Raw genomic sequence first — 26435 nt, 5'->3', positions numbered from 1 at the left:
TTTTTTATTTTCTAACTTTTTCTTGTCTATGGGGGCTGCCATTTTTTTTTTCATCTCTGTATGTGTCGATTAAACGACACATACAGACATGGAATACGGCACATACATCCCCATAGAGAATGCGAACGGGAGCCGTTCCATTCACTATGGTGTACACGTCTGTGTGGGAACGGCGCACGCGTTAAAAAGTAAAAACACGCCCAGTTGTCTATTAAGAAACGAATTTGCATAAATCTAAAATTGTTCATAACTTTGTCAAAAATTATCGTTTTTCAAAATAAAAACCACTGTTGTAATATATATTACAGCACTGATCAGATTATGTAGGAGATATGGCATTTATAATCTGGTGACAGAGTCTCTTTAAGCAGATACACAAACACTCATGACTCCATTTACGTTACAAATGAACTCTATCTGTAACGGCAAAAGCCTGGGCTCGGATGGTCTTCCGATCTTACTAGAAAAAATGTAGTACTACACACCGCCTTAAATTCCTTACAGTATGTACTGATCTGCTAGCAGGAGGTCACCTCCCTCCTCAAGCCTTAGAAGCACATGTCCCTTTAATCCCAAAATAAGGTAAATACACTAGTTCATGCGGCAGCTATCGTCCAATCTCCCTGCTGAAACTCATAGCAAACAGAATTAAGCCCTTACTAAATAAACTTATTGGCCCAGAGCAAACAGATTTTGTAGCACACAGGGAGGGTAAACCCAATACCACACGCTTGATCCACCTCATACAGCATGCCCAAAATAAAAATATCCCTCTGGTATTCCTGGGAACGGATACAGAGAAAGCTTTCGACCGAGTTAGTTGGTCGTTTATGAGATCCGCTGTCTTGAAATTTGGGTTCCCTGAACCTTTTATATCGGCTGTTTTCCCGCTAGACTCAGCTCCCAGTGCCAGATTGCAATTGAAAAGCACTTTATCTCCACACTTTAATATTCTGAATGGCACGAGGCAGAGTTTCCCCTTGTCTCCTTCACTTATTATATTGACCATGGAGACCCTGATCCAGAAAATAAATCAGGATGAGAATATCGCGGGCATGAGTGGGTAATCAATCCAACCTCTGCGATACCTCGGATCCTGACTATTTTTGATTGTTTTGACAAAGTCTAAAACTTCAAAATACATTTTTAAAAATCAGAACTCCTTAAAGAGAACCTTTTCACCTGCACATACATGTGCAGCTGAGTGCACCATGTAATAGGCACGGGCTCACTTTAGACTTTTTTCCTATCCTCCTCCATTATTTATATATTGGTGCTGATCTATTTGGCACCCGATATGTAAATAACCCCTGAACTGTCAATGGGGCGTGTTACTTATCGCTGTGACACTGTCCAATCAGTTAAGAGAGTGATCTCTCTCGCGATGTCACACACTCTTTCCTTCACTGTCTGACCAGAGCTGGAGAGAGGAGAGCGTGCGCTCCGCCGCCACGGAACAGAAGAGGAGAAGAAGAATTTACACATCCCATTGACAGTTCGGGGGGTTATTCACATATTGGTCGCCAAATATAACGGCACAGATCTCTAAATAACAGAGGAGGATAGAATTTTTTTTAAAGTGAGACCGTGCCTATTACATGGTGCACTCAGCTGCACATGTATGGGCAGGTGAAAGGTCCTCTTTAATATATCAGCCCCGACTTCAGACGGTACCTCACTTACCTCTCACACCCCATTTAAATGTCCCGAAGTCGTCATCAAAATATCTAGGCATCTTCCTACCAAAGAAACATTCCTTACTTTTTACATTAACCCCTTCAGGACTGAGCCTGTTTTGGCCTTGTGGACGCAGCCGATTTTTTTTCAAATCTGACGTGTCACTTTATGTGGTAATAACTTGGGAATGCTTTTACCTATCCAAGGGATTATGAGATTGTTCTCTCGTGATATACTGTACTTTATGTTAGTGGAAAAATTTGATCATTAAGTTCAGTATTTGTTTGTGAAAAACACCAAACTTTAGAGAAAATTTGCAAATATTAGCATTTTTCTAAATGTTAATGTATCTGCTTGTAAAACAGATAGCAATACCACACAAAGTAGTTACTAATTAACATTTCCCATATATCTACTTTTATGTTTATGGGGTTTTTTTTTTATAGGCCGTTACAAGGTTTAGAACTTTAGCAGCAATTTCTCATATTTTCAAGAAAATTTCCAAAACCTATTTTTATAGGTACCAGTTCAGTTCTGACGTGGCTTTGAGGGCCTTATATATTAGAAACTGCACCCTATTAGAAAGTCACCCTATTTTAAAACCGGCACCCCTCCGTTTTCAAAACGGAATTTAGAAAGTTTCTTAACCCTTTTAGGTGTTTCACAGGAATTAAAGCAAAGTAGAGGGGAAATTTAGAAATTTCTTTTTTTTTTTGTCAGAAAATCCATTTTTTTTTCTGTAACACAAGGTTTTACCAGAGGAATACAACTCAATATTTATTTACTGCTGTTTTTAGAAATTTCACACATGTGGCCCTAGTGTGCTAATGAACTGAAGCACAGGCCTCAGAAGCAAAGGAGCAACTAGAGGATTTTGGGGCCTCCTTTTTATTAGAATATATTTTAGGCACCATGTCAGGTTTGAAGAGGTCTTGTGGGACCAAAATAGTGGAAACGCCCCAAAAAGACACAGAGCGAAGGAGCGCTATTTGGCTTTTGGAGCTCAAGTTTGCTGGATTGGTTTTTGAGTGTCGTGTCGCGTTTTTGCAAAGCCCCTGCGGGACCAAATCGGTGGAATCCCCCCAGAAGTGACCCCATTTGTGACAGTACAGCCCTAAAAATAATTTATCTAGGGGTATAATGAGCATTTTGATCCTATAGGTTTTTTGCTGAATTTAGTGGAATTAGGCAGTGAAAACCTTTATTATTTTGTATTAATTTTTTTTTTTTTTTACCGCGTTCACCGTGCGCTATAAATGACATTTCATTTATTCTGCGGGTCGATGCGATACCATATGTATATAGGTTTTTTTTATCTTTTACGGTGTTTGCACGATAGTCAGTTTTATAAAAATTATTATTTTGTTTTTTGTGTCGCCATATTCTAAGAGCCACTACTTTTTTTTTTTTTTTTCCATCAAGAAAAGCTGTGTGAGGGCTTGTTTTTTGCGGAACAAACTGTCGTTTTTATTGGTACCATTTTGAGTACATAAGACCTTTTGATCCCTATTTATTAAATTTTTTGGGACCTGAAGTGACAGAAACTAGAGATTCTGGTATCATTTTTTTTCGTTTTTCTGGCGGTCACCGTGCGGAATAAATGACATTATATTTTTATAGCAGGCCGTTACGGACGCGGCGATACCAATTATGCATAGTTTATTTATTTTTTTTCTAATACTAAAGGACTTTATAAGGGAAAAAGGGACTTTTTTTAATTTTTTATATTTTATTATTAAATGCGGTGGTCGCTATTGACTGTCGCATTTAAGGGGTTAATCGGTTCAGATCACCGCTGTGATTCGACCCGATGTTTTCCCCCAGTACTAAGGCTGCTAGTAGCAGCCTGTACTGGGAGATGCTGTGCTGCGGGAGCGCCTGTGTGCTCTGTTAGGAGCACACGTAGATTAACGGGCTGCAGGCACAAGGACCAGTGCTGCAGTGGGGTGGTCGGGAAGGGGTTAAACTACCAACCGCTTTTGTCCCAGATGAAATCCCAACTACAAAACCTGGATGGGGGGGGGGGGTTTCATTAAAACCTATGTCTTACCAAAGTTATTGTATGTCTTACAGACGGTTCCTATCTTTCCTTTTTTTTTTTTTCAAATATATTTTTATTCAAAGCGAGAACAGTTACAAGTATGCAGTGTGTGTCACACATACAATAATACGTACATCAAATAACCCCCAGTCCTTTTTTAACATAAGGACCCTATTTTGTAGGTTCCTCTGGGCTACACAATCTCAAGGAGGAATGGGGCTCCTGGATGCTTTGGCCAATTATCAGGCCAACCGCCTGAGTAGATGGGTCTTCTTGAATAGATGGAAAAACGTAACACCTCCTCATGTAGTGGTAGAAAGATCTCACTTAGGACCACGACTACTCCCTCTCTCTTTGGGCAATTTCAATTAAAACTCATCCATGATCAGCTTTAATCCTATTTTAAAAGGTACTATCCTGGTATTCCATAAATATCTCAACACTTGTCCCTTCGAGATCATTTTCCCTTGTCACACCGATTAATTATCTTCCCCTCACTCTAGAGTTGAGTTGTCCTCCTGAGAGTTTTTGTTGTCAAATTTAAATTCGGCTCCCCTTAATTCCCTTTTTCAAAATTCAAATATCCTATTGATAGGAGGTAGCTCTTGACACTGCGTAGTTGTCAAGGAATTTTTTGCACTCTGCAAGTTTTCGAAGTCTCTGCCTCAAATTCTGTAAGACACATGCCACTCTACTTGAGTCATCCTGGATAGACACACTCCTTAAATTTCCCTCAACTCCCACCAAGCTCCTTTCCAAGATCTATTCAGACATAATTTTTAATTCTGCACCAACTAAACCCAGCTTCATACTAGCATGGGAATCAGAACTTCAGTCCTCCTGGCCTTTTTGAAATAGCGACCATCTAAGACATTCCCATGGCTTCCCAAGATGCGTCCGGATACAGGATAACGCTGCAAGACCCAACTAGATGGCACAGAACACCTGAATTTTTACATAAAATGGGTCTGTCTTGCTGGCGATGTGGCGAGTCCCCGGGTTTGCTTTCACACATTTGGTGGGATTGCCCACTAATAAAACTGTTTTGGTCCGAGGTCTCTGATTTGATCGTGTAACTGGGAAATGTATAACCTTAACAGACTCTCTGATCCTAGTGTGGTTTGCCAACCCTTCCTTTTGCCCATCCTGAAACAACCTTATTACACACATTCTCACAGCGGCCAAGTTATTGATCCTTCTGAATTGGAGATTCAAAAATGTAACTATTATGCGTCAGTTAATAGTCAAAATGGATCATTTACACTACCGTTCAAAAGTTTAGGGTCACTTAGAAACTTCCTTATTTTTGAAAGAAAAGCAAAGTTTTTTTCAATGAAGATAACATTAAATTAATCAGAAATACACTCTATACATTGTTAATGTGCTAAATGACTATTCTAGCTGCAAACGTCTGGGTTTTTAATGCAATATCTACATAGGTGTATAGAGGCCCATTTCCAGCAACCATCACTCCAGTCTACAGTCTATTCTTGTTCTTAGAAATGAAGGCTATTCCATGCGAGAAATTGCCAAGAAACTGAAGATTTCCTACAACGGTGTGTACTACTCCCTTCAGAGGACAGCACAAACATGCTCTAACCAGAGTAAAAAGAGAAGTGGGAGGCCCCGCTGCACAACTGAGCAACAAGACAAGTACATTAGAGTCTCTAGTTTGAAAAATAGACGCCTCACAGGTCCTCAACTGGCAGCTTCATTAAGTAGTACCCGCAAAACGCCAGTGTCAACGTCTACAGTGAAGAGGCGTCTCCGGGATGCTGGCCTTCAGGGCAGAGTGGCAAAGAAAAAGCCATATCTGAGACTGGCTAATAAAAGGAAAAGATTAATATGGGCAAAAGCACACAGACAGAGGAAGAATGGAAAAAAGTGTTATGGACAGACGAATCGAAGTTTGAGGTGTTTGGATCACACAGAAGAACATTTGTGAGATGCAGAACAACTGAAAAGATGCTGGAAGAGTGCCTGACGCCATCTGTCAAGCATGGTGGAGGTATTGTGATGGTCTGGGGTTGCTTTGGTGCTGGTAAAGTGGGAGATTTGTACAAGGTAAAAGGGATTTTGAATAAGGAAGGCTATCACTCCATTTTGCAACTCCATGCCATACCCTGTGGACCGCGCTTGATTGGAGCCAATTTCATCCTACAACAGGACAATGACCCAAAGCACACCTCCAAATTATGCAAGAACTATTTAGGGAAGAAGCAGGCAGCTAGTATTCTGTCTGTAATGGAGTGGCCAGCGCAGTCACCAGATCTCAACCCCATAGAGCTGTTGTGGGAGCAGCTTGACCGTATGGTACGCAAGAAGTGCCCATCAAGCCAATCCAACTTGTGGGAGGGGCTTCTGGAAACATGGGGTGAAATTTCTCCCGATTACCTCATCAAATTAACAGCTAGAATGCCAAAGGTCTGCAATGCTGTAATTGCTGCAAATGGAGCATTCTTTGACGAAAGCAAAGTTTGAAGGAGAAAATTATTTCAAATAAAAATCATTATTTCTAACCTTGTCAATGTCTTGACTATATTTTCTAGTCCTTTTGCAACTCATTTGATAAATAGAAGTGTGTGAGTTTTCATGGAAAACACAAAATTGTCTGGGTGACCCCAAACTTTTGAACGGTAGTGTATATAGAATGGAGGAGTTGGTGAGCTGGGAGCAGAGAGCTCACTCAAAATTTGTGTTTCCTTCTCCAAGATGGGGGTTAGTGTTTGAGTTGTCTGACATAATTGAGTCTCCTCTTTCCACCTGCTTTTCCTTCTCGGAATGTATCTTATCTTAGCATTTCATTGTTGCCCTACCTCAACTTCCTGAATTGGCTTGTCTGTGCTCAGGAAACCCATCTAGCCTTACCACTCTTCTAGAATTTTCCTACAGTTAGGTCCAGAGGTATTTGGGCAGTGATACAAGTTTTGGTATTTTAGCTGTTTACCAAAACGTATTGAATATACAGTTATATAATCAATATGGGCTTGCCTTGCTGTGTGATGGTCGATTGATCCCGGCGCTCCTAACAGAGACACTGACTTCTACAGCTGGAGGGCTGATTATTACCTAAGATGGTCCGCACGAATCGAGACAAGTCGTGTGATTCCCGGGGGATGCCGAAGGCTGGTAAATCTCAGTCGGAAATGGAGAAATTCCTCCATAAGAAGCATGTTTCCCTGGCCGGGATAGGCAAGATGGCGCCGGAGACGCTGAACCCGCCAAAGGAGTGTCGGAGACAATTCAGATGATGACCTATAGCACTCATTCTGATGCTATAGGTGGGTGTGACCCTCTCCCTATCACCAGAGCATTTCTGAAAAAGGCTTTGGCCAGCGCAATGACTCTGGTCCTGAAGGAATTATCCTCCATTAAAGCGGATATACAACACGTGGGGCAATACTAGAGGACACTCAGTTCGCCATTATCCACCAGGCTGATGCATTGTAAAGCGCTGTGGCCTCTCAATTTACACATCTGAACCATACTTACCTGCAACTTGAAGATCAAGAGAATCGCAGCAGGCAGAAAAATATCAGGTTGAGGGGCATTTCCGAGATTATCTTTTCGGAGGAGATTTTACCTACGGTCAGGAATATTTTTGCCACACTCTTGGGCCAAGAAAGGGCGGCGCAGGTTATCATCGAACGTGCTCTTCGCGCGTTGTGACCTAAACCGGCACGGGATGAGCCTGCTTAATTACCTGAACACGGCTGCCATTTTAACAGCCGCGAGAGCGACTCCAGACCTGAAATTTGAGGACAGCAGGATTATGGTTTTTCAAGATCTGGCAGCCAGCACTCTGGCCAAACGACGAATGATGAAGCCATGCGAATGAGGAAAATACCCATACGTTGGTTGTTTCCGTTTGGCTTGGCCATTTTGAAAGCAGGTCGGCAGATAACCATCAGAACACCGGAGGATCTTTCTAAGCCTGGTCAAAACTGGGTATTGAGAAAATTGACTTGCCGGACTGGATGCCGATACAAAAGGATACTCTTCCACAGGGGATTTCTGATCCTCCTGCTTGGCAAAGACCCCAGAAATTCAAAGCTCCACACAGCAGGAAAAGACCGGACCAACAGTCGGATGCTTAATGATTTTTTTTTTTTGTGTTCCCTAGATTGGGATTCCTACATTGTTTCTTCTTTTAGGTGGTCATAAAGTGTGCTTGCTGTACTTGTCATCTGTCGTTGATACCCTTAAATTGGGGGTTTCAGGTACTTTCTCCAATGCAATTACTGGTGCTTCAAGACAGGTGGGAACCAGTTTTTATGTGCTATCCACGAAGGCCCTTATTCACTGATTATTTGTTTTGTGAAAGGTACTACCAGGGCCATATTTTTCTCTCTACCGTCCTTATATTGCTTATGATGTTAAGATTATGCAGAAGTCTGTGTTCTCTATATTAGTTTCATGAGGCTGGTTTCCTCATCTCACCCCCCCCCCCCCCTCCTCATAATCCTACATTTAGGCTGCTGCATACTTGTCTGTGGGGCGTCCTCTGTGGCATAGGAGGCGCCTTCTTAATATTACATCTTTCACAGTATGTCGATGCCTTTCTTTTTCTTATTTCCTATTTGTATATAGGTTGTAAGTGAGAGTACCGGACAAATAAAAAACACATCTCATTTGGACGCTGACAGCGTTTATATTGTTACATGGCTCCAATCACTTTTCGGACATTAAATGTGAATGGGTTCATTACTCCTTAAAAGAGATCCCAGTTCTTTTCTTTGCTGAGACAGGAGACACCAGGGGTGTTAATGCTACAGGAGACCCATTTTAGGCACAATCACGTGCCCCATCTACCAGTGTCCACATATAGTCAATGGTTTCACAGTACTCATACACCTGCTTCCAGGGGAGTATCTGTTGGTATTCACAAGGACCTTCCTTTTAGAGTAGAGACTTCGAAACTTGACCCAGAAGGTTGATATGTTTTTCTAAAGGGTTCCCTTTGTAACACAAAAATGACTATAGCTAGTTTATATGCACCAAATGATAAACAAATCCCTTGGTTGTTGCGGGCTTTGAGAACATTTAAACGGTTTTAGGAGGGGTTGTTGGGGGGGGGGGGGGATTTAAATGTAGTGTTGGAATCAGATCTTGACTCCACTTCCGCCACCCGTGTATCCTCTCTTCAGGCTTTGCATAAACTTAAATTAATGTTGTACAATTGCCAGTTGACGCGTGGAGGTTATCCCATCCCCAGGATAGGGATTATACTTTTTATTCGCATCGGCATAAGGTGTATCGTAGATTGGATTACATTTTTCTGTTCACTTCACATGTCCCGAATTTGCAGGCGGCATCAATTGGGCATATTCCTGTTTCAGACCACGCATTGGTTACAGCGATGATTCATGTACAGGAATTACCCAGTAGATCTTGGTCGTGGTGGCTTAACGATACCGTACTGTCAGATGAGGCTCATATTGCAGCAATAGATGTAAAACTGGAAGAGTACTTCTGTTTCAATAGAACCCCTGATGTATCACTTCTCATGTTATGGGAAGCCCATAAGGCTTATATTAGGGGGAATTTATTGCACTATGCTCGCACCTGAAGAGAGATAGGACTAAGAGACTGCATTCTTTATTGGCTCAGATCTCTACCCTAGAATAACTTCATAAACAAGACACCACAGTCTCAATCCGTACAGATCTGGGTTCACTCAGGCACCATCTTAAAGATATGCTTAATATCCAGGCGGCTAAGTTCTTTCAGCGAATTAAATGTCGAATCTATATGCATGGGGATAGAGGTTCGAAACTGATGTCCAGAATGCTTAAAATACAGACAGAGAAGTCTTTTGTGTCCTCTGTTAGGACAGCCTCAGGTCAGGAGGCTTCTACCACTCCACAGGTTGCAGAGGCTTTTAGGCAATTCTACTCTAGCCTATATGGTTTAGACTCTCTTGGGTTATCAGACACATCTTTATCCGCGCCCGACGACCGGATCTCTATAGTGCAGACTTTTCTGGATAAACTTGTTTTCCCTCAATTGTCGGAGGGTGAAATTGCATCCCTTTTAGCTCCCTTTACTCTGGAAGAAATAGACTAGTCTTAAAACCATTCCGTCAGAAGTGTCCCGGACCTGACGACCTGCCCATTACGTATTATAAGAAGTTTTGCAACCCACATCTCCCACAATTTCTTGAAGTTTGTAATTCGCTTCCCTCAGGTTCTTCCCTTCCGAAACAGGCTCTGGAAGCTTATATTACTCTGATTCCTAAAGAGGGGAAGATCCCTGAGGATTATGCAAGTTATAGACCAATTTCACTGTTGAATACCGATGTGAAGTGGTGGGCTACGTTTTTGGCTAGCAGAATAGCAAAGTTATTACTGAAATTAATAGCGGAGGAGCAAGTTGGTTTCATCCCACGGACGGAGGGCAAAAATAATATTTCCAGAGTAATAAATGTGATACATTTTGCACGGGTGAGAGGAGTACCTCTTATCCTTTTGGGAACTGATGCTGAAAAGGCCTTTGATAGGGTCAGCTGGGATTATATTCGGTTTGCCTTAGCAAAATGTAAATTTCCACTGCCCTTTATACAAGCTATATTTACATTATACTCTCAACCTTCAGCCAAAATTAGAGTAAACGGAATGTTGTTGGCCCCCTTTTCCATAAAAAATGGCACTCTCCAGGGTTGTCCTCTCTCCCCGGCCGTTTTCATACTAACATTGGAACCATTATTGTTACATATCAGACAACATGAGGATGTTAAAGGCTTAACTGTAGGCGCTGTAGAACACAAAATTGCAGCCTTTGCTGATGACCTTCTCTTGCTAATTTCAAACCCGTTGAGAGCTATGCCCCATATACTTGTTTTGTTTGATACATTTGGCTATGTTTCCAATTTTAAAATAAACCTTAGTAAGTCAGAAGCGCTAAATATCAATGTACCGTCTCAGATTATTTCCCAATTGCACAGTTGTACCCCTTTCAAATGGCCTCCCAAGGCCATTAAATTTCTTGGGGTTATGATACCAGCTGACCCTAGGGAGTTATTTGCCTTCCACTATAAATCCCTTTTTACCAAAATTCGAACACCAATTGTTGTCCATCAGTTTGCCGTTCCTCTCGTGGTTTGGCAGGAAAAACTTACTAGCCAATTATATACTTCCGCAGATTATGTATATGTTGATTTCTTTGCCAATAGCTGTTCTGAAAAGTTACTTTCGGAACTTCAAAACCTTGTTCATCTCCTTTCTTTGGGATTCTGAGTGTTCCAGATTAGCCTACTCTTCTCTCATACGGAAAAGAGAGCAGGGGGGAATATCCCTACCTGACTTGGAAACGTATTTCATAGCTAATCACTTATTTAGATGGACGCAATTAGATGGGAGTAATACCTCATTATCTGTTGTTATGGAAAGAGCCCTTTTGGGGTCGGATATGCTTAATTTGCTCTGGGTTCGTAATGTATTGCAATCTAACAAAGGGGATTTGAGCCCCATTACTAGGGGGACGATTAGGGTGTGCCAAAATGCAGGAGTTCTGAATATGTCTGGCAACTCCCTTTCTCCACTTGGTCCATTGAGCGTTTTGCCCTCCTTTCTTGGTAGACAACCTGATAGAAAAGCAGATTTTTGGCGGAGGTTAAGTTCGGTACAAATATTGGTTCTGATGGATCCGATGGGGCCGCCTGATCTAGCGTCTGTATTTAGGGAAAGGGGGTTGAGTCCCCCAAATGCATTACAATTGGCAGATTATACTGCTATCATCACTACTTTTAGGGCTGATCTCACGTACCCTCCGGTCGATCCGACTTGGTTCGAAAATTACATCTTCTTGCCGGCCACTCCTGATAAGATCCTGTCTTAATTATATAAAGGTCTTTTATTGGGGATGTCATCACAAAAACCCCATTATATGTGGACTTGGGAGAATGAACTGGGGAAGTCTTTTTCAAAATATGACTTAGATTTTGTACTGAAGTCTGCCCACGGTTTTTCCAAATGTGTGCGTATACAGGAAAATTCCTACAAGCTTGTCACACGCTGGTATCGAACTCCAGAATTCCTTTCCTCTATAGGTCTGGTTGCGGATAGCTCTTGCTGGAGATGTCGAGAGGGAGTGGGTTCCTATTTACACATCTGGTGGTCCTGTCCCAAAATGCTTAGTATTTGGAGGGGGGTTGAAAGATCTATTAATACTATATGTTCTACAAATATTAATCTGTCTGCTGAATTGATAGTGCTTTGGCTGCCTCAACCGGGTTTCACTCCTTCTCTGCACAGCCTTCTGACTCAGATGATCTCTGCAGCTAAGTTGCTTATTCCCACCCTCTGGAGACAAACTAACCCACCTACAGTGGAACTCTGGTTTGATAAATTGCATCATATTTGTAGGCTTGAGGAGTTGGCCGCTTGGGTGAATCATTGGGTGTATATCATAAAGTAATGTTTATATCTGCCAAATATGTTTCCATGTGTTGAGGTACCGGAAAATGTTATTTCTTGTGTTTATTGATGTCTTATTATGCTTGATTTATGTAATGTGCATGACTTGTCAGATTTCACTTGGGTATTGCTTGTTTTTGTTAGGATGATATTACCTATGCATCGCCGACAGGGCGATTTTCTTATGATTTTGTCTGTGCAGCAAACAGTATAAGGGTACATACACTGTGTATGATCTGGTATCTCTGTATTCTGACATGGATTACGGTCTATGATTACATCTGTGTATTGTTACATTGTTTAATAGAAAGATTTTGCTAAAAAAAAAAAAAAAAAAGCGCACTGGTAAACTCCAAAAGGCCTGGATGTCCACAGAAGACGACAGGGGTGGGTGATCACAGAATCCTTTCCATGGTGAAGAAAACCCCCCTTCACAACATCTGCCAAAGTAAAGAACACTTTCCTGGAAGTAGGTGTATCCGTATCTAAGTCTACAATGAAGAGAAGACTTCATGAGAGCAAATACAGAGGGTTCACCACAAGGTGCAAACCATTAATCTAGAATACCCATAACTGAATGTGAGGACATATCACACCTCCACTGAGGGAAGAATAACACCAAATACAGATTGTATCTGCAAAAATGTATGAATCCTTTATTACAATAATGATAAAAACACATTGGCCATCAGGACCTAAAATGAAACGAACAATTAAAATACACTGTAATGGAAAACAGAAAGGCTATTCAAAAAATAACATATACACAAAAATGCTGTGTATATATAGCAGCAAAGCTGGTCACTAAATCAAACAGGCTGTATGTGTATAGTAGAGATCTGCAAACCTAAATTACGGTTCAAATACCCATGTGGTCACACAACAGCATGAAATAGACCCACCAATGTATAGAAAGGGATGGCAGCAAACATCAAATACAAGGCTACATAGAAACCAGGAAATCACCATGAATCCAAATAAGGTCCCAGAAACTATACCAACCCATGTGTAGCGTAAATAGCCTAAAAATGAGTTCCACCACAGGAGCCCCGACGCGCGTTTCGCGGTAGCTTTTTCAAGGGGTACTGACGGGTAGAGTAGTTGATGTACTATTTATGCTAAGCAATAGGAGTCCCTTCAAAGTAACCAATTACGGTTTAGTATTAGAGATACCAAATTGTAGGCAGCTGGGCCAGGTGTAAAGTATCAGCAAACCATTAATCTGCCTCAAAAAGAGAGAGGCCAAACTAGACTATGCTAAACAACATCTAAAGCAGCCAGCCCAGTTCTGGAACAGCATTCTTTGGACAGATGAAACTAAGATCAACCTGTACCAGAATGATGGGAGGAAGAAAGTATGGAGAAGGCTTGTAACGGCTCATGATTCAAAGCACACCACATCCTCTGTAAAACATGCTGGAGGCAGTGTGATGGCATGGGCATGCATGGCTGCCAAAGGCACTGGCTCACTAGTGTTTATTGATGACGTGACTGAAGACAGAAGCAGCCGGATGAATTCTGAAGTGTTCACGGATATACTTTCTGCTCAGATTCAACCAAATGCAGCAAGGTTGATTCGACGTCGCTTCACAGTACAGGTGGACAATGACCCAAAACATGCTGCGAAAGCAACCCAGCTTTTTTAAGGCAAAGAAGTGGAATATTCTGCAATAGCCAAGTAAGTCACCAGATCAAGCATGCATTTTACTTGCTTAAGGCAATACAGAAGGCAAAAAGACCCACAAACAAGCAACAACTGAAGATGGCTGCAGTAAAGACCTGGCAAAGCATCACAAAGGAAACCCAGCGTTTGGTGATGTCCATGGGTTCCAGACTTCAGGCAGTCGTTGCCTGCAAAGGATTCTCTACAAAGTATTAAAACAAAACACATTTTATTTATGGCAATGTTAATTTGTCCAATTACTTTTGAGCCCCTGAAATGAGGAGGCTGTGTAGAAAAATGGTTGCAATTCCTAAACGTTTCACAGGATATTTTTGTTCAACTCCTCGAATTAAATCTGAAAGTCTACACTTCAATTGCATGTCCGTTGTTTAATTTCAAATCCAATGTGATGGCATGCAGAGCCCAAATCATGAAGATTGTGTCACTGTCCAAATAATTCTGGACCTAACTGTATATGTACCTTCTCCCTCTGCACTTGTTTTTTGTGTATACTGTTCTTGTATATGTTATGGGATTATTTGCACCGTCAGTATGTATACTTAGAGTAATGTATCAACGTAAAATTTATATGCATTCCATGTTTTAAATCATTTTCAAGATCCTGCTTTATCGAGATGTTAATCTTCCTTTTCTTTTTCTTACCGCTTCCATTCAGAGTGTGTTCGTTTGATATTGGTTATCATATCTGTTTTTGATTGTCTGTTTGATGTTCTCTGTTATATTCACAAAAATGTTTTAATAAAAATAGAATTTGAAAAAAAACCAAAACCTTCTGACCGTTTCTCCCATCTGCACACAGGATCTTTGGCGCTCGACCAGAGTCTCCATTGGGTTCCTGTTCACCTCTCTTACAAAGGCCCTTTTCCCCTGATTTACTTGGTTTGGTGGGGCGGCCAGTAATAGGAAGAGTCCTGGTTGGTCCAAACTTTTTCCATTTACGAATTATGGAGGCCACTGTGCTCTTGGGAACTTTCAGTGCAGCAGAAGTTGTTTTTTTTTTTGTACCCTTCTGCAGATCTGTGCCTGTACACAATCCTTTCTCTGAGCTCTACAGGCAGTTCTTTCCTCCTCATGGCTTGGTTTTTGCTCTGATATGCATTGTCAGCTGCGAGACCTTATATAGACAGGGGTGTGTCTATCCAAATCATGTCCAATCAAATTATTATACCACAGGTGGACTCCAAACAATGTGTAGAAACCTTTCAAAGATGTCCTAGAGAAATGGCAGGCCCCCATAGCTAAACTTCAAGTGTTATAGCAAAGGGTCTGAATACTTATGTCCAAGCGAAATTTGGGTTTTTCATTTTTAATAAATTTGCAAAAATTTCTAAAATTCTGTTCTCACTTTGTCATTAAGTGCAGAATAATGGGGAAAAACGTGAATACTTTTTTTTATTTTAGCACAAGGTGTTAAACCGCAACCAAGCAAAATGTGGAAAAAGTGAAAGGGTCTGAAGACTTTCCGAATGCACTGTAAGTGCTTTTGACTAATGGTGACAAGTGTCAAAAAGTCCGATTTGCAAGACCTTAACTTCATTACTATTTTATCGCACATTGTATATAATAGGAGGGCATAAATTATCCTGCGATTGGCAGGCAGGTGGCCATTTCTACTGCAGAGACGTGGCTACCTTTTAATCAAACACCTATGATACATACTCGACTAATCACTCTAAACCCAAGACATTTGGCCCTCTCTCAGAACAGAGGTTAAGCACCTACCTTATATATGATACCAGGCAACATGTACAAGGCAATTTTCTACTTCATGAGAGTTCTGAACTCCATATGAAACACCTTTTAATCCTTTCACCTATGACCGCACCCCTGGAGAGACATCCCATTCGCTGGACAGAGAGCCTGATGATATAAAAAAGGACACACCTCTCCACACACCCAGTCAGGTTTCCTGTCCCCTGGATGGGATTGTCCTGTAGATCAAGACACTCTCTCCAGGATTGCAGACCCTCCAGCAGCTACTCACCTGTGTTCCTGGAGGTATTCTGAATGTGTAAGTCTCTAAGGGAGCAACCTTAAGCCTTGGGCTGGTATCTCCATCCTCTCCCGGTCACCGCTTCCCTCTTCGGAGGTGGTTATCTCCACCCTGGGTGGGGTCTCCTCTGGGCGAAAAGCTTCTCCTTGGGTCAGGTCTGGCTCCAGTTTACAGAGTGGGAGCCAGGACTTGTGGACCAGCGTTCGGCCGCTTCCGGCTCACTGCAGTGACCACTTCCGGTCGCGGGGCGCGTCCCTACCGGCGGGGATGATCCGTGGATGTCCCAGGAAGCTGTGTGCCGGGGGCCCAGTTGGTGAGGGGGGGCTACAGCGCGTCATAGCCTGGGAGCCTGCCCTGCCAATCCTAGGCCTATTTTAGGCCTGAACCAAGACGGCTTCTTCTACAACTAAGCAACCAGTATGGAAGCTCCAGGAGAAGCCACAGGATGCACCGAACGACCTGAGCGATCAGACCCAGCAAGATCCTCCAGTTCGGTACTTCAAACGGCATGGGATCTTCTGGGAAGCATGGTAGGACAAACAAACCATTGTGTGCAGGGTGTTTGTGGGGGGGGGGTTGTGTGATGGTTTGCATGGGTGTTTGGATGGGGTTGCTGTTGGGGGGGTTGTGAGATGATTTGCGTGGACGTTTTGTTTTTTTTTGTTATTTTTTACGCATTTTGTGTTTGCTTTTTTTGACACATAATTAGGACTCCCATTGTCTATGGGAACATTTGGCACGTTTTTACCTGAAAAGGAATTGACTCGACACTTCATTATTTACACAACGCGGTTTTTAAAATCGTGTGTGTAAAAAAATAAAAAAAAAAGCGTGTTGTATGTACTAACAGTGCGCTTTACTAATTATGTAAATGAAAAGCGTAATCCAGCATTTTTTTTATGCAGTTCTTAGCACGTAAAATGCGCACAAAAAAACCGCCTCAAATACACGCCGTCTGAACTGAAAAGTCATTCACCCTCTTGACTTTCATTGTTCTTAGCCATTTGGCATCCTATAGCTTCTACCAGCTACATTGTTAAAAGCTCTCCAAAATGGGAGCTGGACAATGCTTAGCAATTTGAAGATACCTTTTCCTGGCTTGTAGCCAAAAATAGGGAGGGGGAGAGATTCCCACCCACATTTACGGCAGCTGTGAGTCAGGTTGCTTTCCCTTATTCACCTAGCTGTAATTCTGGGAAGTTCTCCCTCTGGTGGCCAACATAGGAAAACATGTCAAATTATTATTTAATTTTTAATAATTCCCACCATGTGGAAGAAAAAAAAAATACAGCAAAAAATATATAATAAAAATAAGTAACTTAGATCCTCTATATTCCCTAAGAAGAACAGGCGCTTCTTCTTTAGGCCTCAGAACGATCCCAAGAATAAGGATCACCAACAATGTCAGAAGGAGTGGGGTAGGAGGTAGCATATCTCTATTCTTCCATGAATGGGAAAAGATATCATCAAACCAGTGGGTTCTAGATATTATAAAGACCGGATACAAACTAGAATTCATGACCCCTCCTCCAGACAGATTCCTCCCCACAAAGAGGCAGAAAGATTAAGAGAAACGGCTGGCTCTAGAGTCTGAGGTTATTTCTCTTACAGGAAGGGGGTTCCAGTACCAGTACCGAAACCAGAGATAGGGAAGGGCTACTATCCCCCCCCCCCCTTTTTCTAGTAAAGAAACCGGAAAGCAGATTCAGTGTTATAATAAACCTAAAACGGCTGAACTCCTTCCTGATTTACAAAATATTTCGGATGGTGAGTATCCCCCCTACTGTAAATCTCCTTCAGGAATTGTATGATGGCATCAATAGATCTGGAGGATGCTTATTACCATGTCACTGTCTACATCACTCACCAAAAATATCTGAGGGTGGCAGTAGTTTTGAACGACTCCCTAATCCACCTCCAATACTGGGCCCTCCCGTTTGGCGTGTCTCAGGCTCCGAGAGTCTTTACCAAACTTATAGCAGAAATGGCCTCTCATATGCGAACGAAGGACATTTTTATCATTCCCTACCAAGAAGACTTTTTAATAGTGGCAGATACAGCCCAGACTTTGACACTCCATCTACAGTCAGTACAATCGACTTTAATATATCTGGAATGGAATATAAACGTAAATAAGTCGAATTTAACACCGTCCAACAGATGCATTTTTTTGGGGAATCCTTTTAGACTCATCCAAATGCCTTTTCTCCCTCTGGGAAAGATCCAGCCTTTGATAGTGTTTCGGGCCTCTTTTTGGATCACTTAACTTCTTTCAGAAGGGCTATGTCTGTCCTGGGTATTCTAACCTCCTGTATCCTGGCCATAATATGGGCACAGTTCAGGTCCAGACCTCTACAGAAGGACATATTGGAGAAGTGGGACAAGAGCAATTGCTCCCTAGATCACTCCCTACACCTTTCCTCTGTAGCCAGACTCTCTCTCTCAGGTGGTGGATGAAGGTAGAAAAGCTCAGGTCTGGTGTTTCATGGGAAATGTCTCCAACCCTGAACATTACCACAGATGCCAGTCCTTGGGTGTGGGTAGCCCATGGCAAATCCTTCTGCCTTCAGTGTCAGTGGGATCCTCAAACCTCCATAAAATCTTACAATTACAGGGAGCTGGAGGCAGTACTTCAGGCTATAACAGGCACCATTCCTATACTTTAAGGAAAGAGGGTAAAAATTCTTTCAGACCACAGTGGTGTACATAAATCATCAGGGCTTCTGACGAATTTAGCCACAGATTTTTTTTTTTCCCTAGCCAAGCTTCATCTATTGTCCCTTTCAGCTGTCCCTCTAAGGGGAAGGGACAATCGGGTAGCAGACTTTTTGAGCTGAAGACAGTTGCTACAATCAGAATGGTCCCTAAACCAGGAAGTCTTCCGGATGATTTTGGCCAGGTGCGGGAATCCTTCCATAGATCTGTTCACTAGACGGTAAAGTGCCGAGTTTCTGCTCTCTAGACCCCAGGGAATATCTGGTAGTAGTAGATGCTCTCTCCCAGTTTTGGAGTCCGTAACCGGGTTATGCCTTTCCCTCCCTTTTATCTACTTCCGGGAGTTTTAGAAAAGATCATGGAAGACAGGGCCTCGGTAATCTTAATTGCTCCATTTTGGCCAAAAAGACCATTGTTGAGGAAGCTGTCCTTAGCCCAACCATAGATTCTTCCAGACAGACAAGATCTCCTGTCCCAGGGCCCAGTAGTTCATCCTGACATCACCAGGATGCATCTTACAGCATGGAGACTGAGAGGATGATCCTCAGAAAAAGAGGTATTTATGAATCTGTCATCTCTACTTTATTGGCAAGTAGGAAACCGGTTATTTCTAAAATATATTTAAGGGTCTGGAAAACCTTTTTCTTACCTTTTTAAAGGAATTGATATAGATCCATTAACAGATCCAGATATACCCCTGATGTTAGACTTTCTCCAGGCAGGGCTAGACCAGAACCTCAAGCCTAGTACATTAAAGGTACAGACTTCTGCTCTAAGCTCCTTCTATGATTCCAGGTTAGCAGAACACCCCTGCATGCGACGACCATTAAGGGGCTTTATTTAGTTACATACTCCTTTTTACGACGCTCCGGAAAATGGCCCGGTACAGGTATCCCGCTTCGGGTGCTCAGGTGTCTGATACCCAAGATCCTGCTCTAGCAGCTGGCATTGGAGGAACCACCGTGCCACTGTGGTACCTAGGTGGTTTACTGAGTGAAGGGGCTCCCTCTGTAAGTACATTGGCGCCTCTGCAACACAATCACGAAGTGCTGATGGGTTGTAATTGCTTCCAGGTCTGTCATGTACTGCCTGTCAAAGGTAGGGTCAAATAGGTTGTCTATTAGGGCCTGTTCACATCAGTGTTTGGTTTCCGTTCATTGGTCCCTTTCAACATTCCCGTCGGAGGAACCAATGAACGGAAACTATAGCTTCCGTTTGCATTACCATTGATTTCAATGGTAATGCTTCCATTGCAGTTGGTTTCCATTTGTTCAGTTTGTTTTTTTTCACAAAAACTGTAGCATAGTCTACTACGCTATTGTTTCCATCAAAAAAATGGAAACTTTACGAGACGGAAACCAACTGCAACGGAAGCATTACCATTGAAATCAATGGTAATGCAAACGGAAGCTTTAGTTTCCTTTCGGCTTTCTGTTCATCGGTTCCTCCGACGGGAATGTTGAACAGAACCGATGAACGGTGCAGGCCATCAGTGTAAGGCCTCATGCACACGACCGTATTTTTTCCCACCCGTAAATACTGGCGTAAATACGGGTCCGGTGTCACACGTATTCCACCCGTTTTGCACCAGTATTTACGAACCCGTGCCTGTAAATATGGGTCCGGTGTCACCCGTATTCCACCCGTATTTACGGGCACGTTTTTGGCGGCAAAATAGCACTGCACTAATCGGCAGCCCCTTCTCTCTATCAGTGCAGGATAGAGAGAAGGGACAGCCCTTTCTGTAATAAAAGTTAAAGAAATTCATACTTACCCGGCCGTTGTCTTGGTGACGCGTCCCTCTCTTCACATCTAGCCCGACATCCCTGGATGACGCGGCAGTCCATGTGACCGCTGCAGCCTGTGATTGACCTGTGATTGGCTGCAGCGGTCACATGGCCTGAAACGTCATCCAGGACGTCGGGCCGGATGTCGAGAGGGACGCGTCACCAAGGCAACGGGCGGGAGACCGGACTGGAGGAAGCAGGAAGTTCTCGGTAAGTATGAACGTCTTTTATTTTTATTTTTTACAGGTTTATACTGATCGGTAGTCACTGTCCAGGGTGCTGAAAGAGTTACTGCCGATCAGTTAACTCTTTCAGCTCCCTGGACAGTGACTATTTACTGACGTCGCTTAGCAACGCTGCCGTAATGACGGGTGCACACATGTAGCCACCCGTCATTACGAGAGCTCCATAGACTTCTATGGACTGTCCGTGCCGTCGTTACGGCCTGAAATAGAACATGTCCTATCTTTTTCAACGGAACGGGCACCTTCCAGTGAGAAAACGGGAAGGCACCCGTCGCCAATAGAAGTCTATGAGCCCGTTATTACGGGTCGTAATTACGACCCGTAATAACGGGAGTTTTTACGGTCGTGTGCATGAGGCCTTAAACTGACAGGCAGAATACATTTGTAATACATAGTATTGCAATATATTATAGAAGTGGTCAGAGTAGGGATGTCACGATACTAGAATTTGGACTTCGATACCGATACTTCGTTTAGTATTGCGATTTCGATACCAATTCAAATTTTTAAATAAATTCTTCCGTTTTCTAATGTGAGGCGCGAGGTGTGATGAATTTTGAATGTGCCTCACATTCCACATTTCACATTCCATCATGTTTCTCAGTCATAATGCGTTAATGTGTGAGGTACATGATGGGGTTAATTACTATTAATGTGAGGCACATGGAGGTTAAATTCATCGCACCTCGCGCCTCACATTAATAAGTGATAGCAGTTTTTTTTTGTTTTTTTTTACAGCGTACACATAAATGGAAAACAAATGCCAGAATAGCTGTTTTTTTTTGTTCATTCCATCATAAAAAGTGATCAAAAAGCCATATATACCGCAAAATCATATCAATGAAAAGTACAACTCATCCCACAAAAAACAGACCTCGTACAGCTGTGTAGATGGCAAAATAAACATTTAATAGGGTTAATCTTTTGGAAAAAGTGTTTTTATTGTGCAAAAGTAGTAAAACAAACTATATAAATTTGGTATCGACCCATAAAATAAAGTTGTCATGTTATTCATACCGCACTGTGAACGCGGTAAAAACAAAACCTAAAAAACATTAGTGGAATTGCTGTCTCCCCATCCCAAATTTCATTTTTTTAAATTAAAGTTATACCTTTTTAATAGCAACATTCTGGGTATAATGTATTCTGTAACTCCTCTCGCAAAAAAACAAGACATCATATGGCTAAGTAGACAGAAAAATAAAGTTACAGCTCTTGCAATTCGAAAATGAAAGAGCATAAAAAAAAAAATTGCCCACCAATATAGGCTGGTCATTAACCCCTTCGCGACCAGCCAACGTAGATTAACGGGCTGCAGCGCTAGTCCTTGTGCCCATTAATCTACGTGTTCTCCTAATGGAACGCACAGGGAATCCCCTATGCCCGGTATCTCTCAGTACTGGCTTCTACTAGCAGCCATAGAAATCGAGGGAAGAAATCGGGTCGGATCACAGCGGTGGTCCCCGCTGATTAATCCCTTAAATGCATCTAAGGAGTAACAACAACATTAAAAACAAGCCCTCAAATGGCTTTATTGATGAAAAAATAAAAAAAAGTTAGGGCTCTTAAAATATAGCAACACAAAAACGTTTTTTTTAAAAAAGTGATTTTTATCGTGCAAACACCGTAAAACATACATAAAACTATAGACATATGGTATCGGCATAATCGCATCGACCCGCAGAATAAATTAAATGTCATTTATAGTGCACGGTAATGGCTGTAAAAAAAGAGAATAGCAGAATTGCTGTTTTTTGGTAGCCGCATCTTTCAAAAAAACAATAAAAAGTGATCAAAAACTTGCATGTACACCAAAATAGAACCCAAAAAATGTACGCATTGTCCTGCAAAAAAAGTTCTGGCTCTCCGAATATGGCGACACAAAATGTGCAGTGTGCCAAAAGCAGATAAGATTGGGCACCGTTATCAGTGTGACGCTGGCCACACATCTTTGGATTATTATTTATTTACGTCATCATTATTATACCACCTTATTATACCCTGATGTACTCCGCACAGTTTACAAATGCCCCCACATTATAAACTGAAATACCTCTAAAACCCCAAACAGAACTTCTACCAAGCTAAATCTGTGCTCCAAAAGCCAAATGGCGCTCCCTTCCTTCTGAGCCCTACAGCGTGCCCAAACATCAGTTTATGGCCACATATATTGCATTCCCATACCCGAGAGAACCCGCTTAACAGTTTGAGGTATTTGTCTTCAGTAGCATAAACTGCACACAACATATTGTGCACTAAAATTACGTATCCGTGGAAAATTGCAATTTTCACTTTGCCCCAACCTCTGCGCATAATTTCTAATGGAAAAATCACCTGTGTGGGCAAAATGCTGACTACACCCCTTACAATGCATTAAGGGTTGTAATTTGCCAAAATAGGGGTCACTATTTGGGGGTTTGGTTTTACTATTTGACCTCCGAGACCTGCAATTGTGGGCCAGTGCTGTGAAAATCCCCAAAATAGACCTCAAATTCGCATGTTGCTCTTCACTTCTGAGCCCTGTCATATGACCAGGCAAATGTTAAATGCCTTGAGGGGTGTAGTTTCCAAAATGTGGTCACTTTTTGGGTGCTTCCACTGTACTCTGGTACCTCAGGTAGTTTTGCAAATTCGACATGGCGCCCAGAAGCAATCCAACAAAATCTGCATGCCAAATATACTCCTCCTGCCTGCCTTTCTAAAACCTACAGTGTTTCCAAGCAGACGTTTATGACCACGTATGGGGTATTGCCGTATTATGGAGAAACTGCTTTACATATCTTGGGTTGCTTTTTCTTCTTTATCTCTTGTGAAAAAAATAAAATAAATCAACATTTTATTTGAATTTTTTTTAATTTATTTTCACGGCTTAATTCTAATAAATTCTGCAAAAGACCTTGGGTCTCAATGCTCACTATACCACTAGATAGATTCCTTAAGGGGTGTAGTTTTCCAAATGGGGGTCACTTTTGTGGGTGTTTCTATTGTTTTGGTCCCTCAGGGCTTTGCAAATGCGACATGACACCCGAAAACCATTTCAGCACAACTTGAGTTCCAGAAGCCAAATGGTGCTCCTTCCCTTCTGAGCCCTGCTGTCAGTCTAAAAAGCAGTTTATTACCACATATGGGGTATTGCCGTAATCAGGAGGAACTGCGTTACAAATGTTGGGATGCTTTTTCTCCTTTATGCCTTGTAAAAATTTATAATTTCTACGTTTTATTTGAAAAAAAATTAGATATTCATTTTCTCGGTCTAATTCCACTAAGTTCAGCAAAAAACCTGTGGAGTCAAAATGCTCACTATACCTCTAGATAAATTCCTTGAGGGGTGTAATTTGCCAAATGGTGTCTTTTTGGGGGTGTTTCCATGGTTTTGTCCATACAAGACCTCTTCAAACCTGACATGGTGCCTAAAATATACTCTAATAAAAAGGAGGCCCCAAAATCCACAAGATGCTCCTTTGCTTCTGCTTTTTCACGCTAGGGACACATGTTGGATATTTCTGGAAACTGCATTTAAATATTGAGTTGCGTTTCTCTGGTAAAACCTTCTGTGTTACAGAAAAAACGTTATTTTCTAAAAAAAATAATGACATTTATAAATTTCACATCCACATTGCTTTAATTCCTGTGAAACTTTCTAAATGCTATTTTGAAAACTTTTGAGGGTGCAGTATTTAAAATTGAGTGACTTTTATGGGGGTTTCTAATTTAGAAGGCCCTCAAAGCCACTTCACAACCGAACTGGTCCATAAAAAAAATAGGGCGTTTTCTTGAAAATTTGAGAAATTGCTGCTGAAATTCTAAGCTCTAACGTCCTGGAAAAATAAAATGAGGTTTTAAAAACTATGCTAATCTAAAGTAGACATATGGGTAATGTTAACTAGTAACTATTTTGGGTGGTATTACTATCTGTTTTACAAGCAAATACATTTAAATTTAGAAAAATTATAATTTTTGCAAATTTTCTCAATGTTGGTGTTTTTCACAAATACTGAATTTATCGACCACATTTTTCCACTAGCATAAAGTACAATACAATCTCAGAATTGCTTAGATAAGGTAAAAACATTTCAAAGTTAATACCACAAAGTGAGACCTGTCCGATTTTGAATTTTTTTTTATTGCATTTATGCAAATTAGTTTCTTAATGCCCAAGTGGGCGTTTTTTAACTTTTAACCAAGTGGGCGTATTACAAAGAAGTGTATGACGCTGACCAATCCGCATCATACACTTCTCTCCATTACACCGAAGCTTATTTCACTGAACAGCGTGATCTCGTGTGACGTCACTTCCGCCCACAGGTTCTTCGTCTCTAGGGAGTTAGATATGCTTACCTGCACTGTGTGATGCTGCGTCCTCCGCTGCTGCTGCAGATCCGATGACGGTAACTTCTCATACGCCTGGAGACGATCTATGTTCAGTCTTCAGACGCAGGGATGAAGGACCTGTGGGCGGAAGTGACGTCCCAGCGTGGTCTCGCGAGATCACGTTGTTCAGTGAAACAAGCTTCGGTGATATGGAGAGAAGTGTATGATGCTGATTGGTCACTTGGGCATTAAGAAACAAATTTGCATAAATGTAATAAAGGTCATAACTTGCTGAAAAAATATAATTTCTCAAAATAAAAAACACTGCTGTTAACTACATTCCAGCACCGATAAAATGATGTAGGAGGGCATTTTTAATCTGGTGACAGAGCCTCTAAGTTAAAATCTAGCGCTATTATCATAGTTATGTTGTATTGTTATAGTAATGTATTTTGGTAGTAATGTAGTATTATAGTATTGTTCTAGTTATGTAGTATTGTTCTAGTTATGTAGTATTGTTATAGTAGTTCAAATAACTAATTGATTAACAATACTTTTGTATTATATTTTAAATTTGAAAGTAATGCGGCCCCTCAACTTCACATATTTTTTTTTCTGTGTGGCCCATTTACCCGGCCGCGTTTGAGACCCCTGCTGTACACAATATTCATATGTGGTCTGGCTGGAGATGTTTAAATTGGTAGAACTATGTTCTCATCATGTGTATCTATGCCCGTTTTGATGCTCCCCATAATCTTATTTGCCTTAGTAGCAGCTTCCTGACACTCATTGCTACAGTTAATTTTACTGTCAACTAAAATTCCTAAGTCTTTTTCCATGCCAGCTTTAGCCCTTATTCACACAACAGGGTTTCCCGGCCGGGTGACGACCGTTCATACAATGGCAGTCACCCGGTTGCTGTAGGAACAATAGACCCCTAATGGGGCTATTCACATGACCGATTTTTTGACGGCCCGGGAAAAATGGCCGTCAAAAAATGGGACAGGTCCTATTTTCGGCCGTTTACCCGGCCGCCCGGCTCCCATAGAAGTCTATGGGGCCGGGTAATAAACGGCCATCACCGGAATGTGTCCCGAGTGATGGCCATGTATTCCGTCGCTCGCTCCCTCCTCACAGCGCAGAGTGCATGTGAGGAGGAGGAGTTGATGCCATTCGGACGAATGGCTGTACGCTGGAGATACACTGTGTGGCAGGGCCGGGGTGTACAGCAGGTTTTAAAAGCGCCCTGGCCCGGCGACACCTTCGATGGCGCAGCTAGCAGCTGCTGCGGCTGCTACTATTGTAGAGATGCCACTATAGCAGAGCAGGGAGGTATCTCCCTGCTCTGCTATGTGCTAGCCCCACTTTAGCTCCCTGAAGGAGCGGAATCCCCGTGTGTTCGGGGATTCTGCTCCTGGACAGAGCGCTTGATGTCTCTGTCCATATCTGGGCGGTGACATCAGGGGAAACTCCTGAAGCGGAATCCCCGAACACATGGGGATTCCCCTTCAGGAGTTGACCCTGATGTCACTGTCCAGATATGCCCGGCCCGGAACGGATGCAAAACG

The 26435-nt window shown here is 42.1% G+C and overlaps 1 protein-coding gene across 3 annotated transcripts in view; it reads left to right on the top strand.

Moving 5' to 3' along the window:
* TBCE (tubulin folding cofactor E) overlaps nucleotides 1-26435 on the top strand; it is a 70790-nt gene that overhangs the window by 3739 nt on the left and 40616 nt on the right. The gene's annotated exons all lie outside the window — the stretch shown is intronic.

Source organism: Rhinoderma darwinii, chromosome 4, assembly GCF_050947455.1.
Source record: "Rhinoderma darwinii isolate aRhiDar2 chromosome 4, aRhiDar2.hap1, whole genome shotgun sequence".
Classification (NCBI taxonomy): Eukaryota; Metazoa; Chordata; class Amphibia; order Anura; family Rhinodermatidae; genus Rhinoderma; species Rhinoderma darwinii.
Note: the sequence above shows the minus strand (reverse complement) of the source record. Positions and strands in the feature narration are given on the sequence as shown.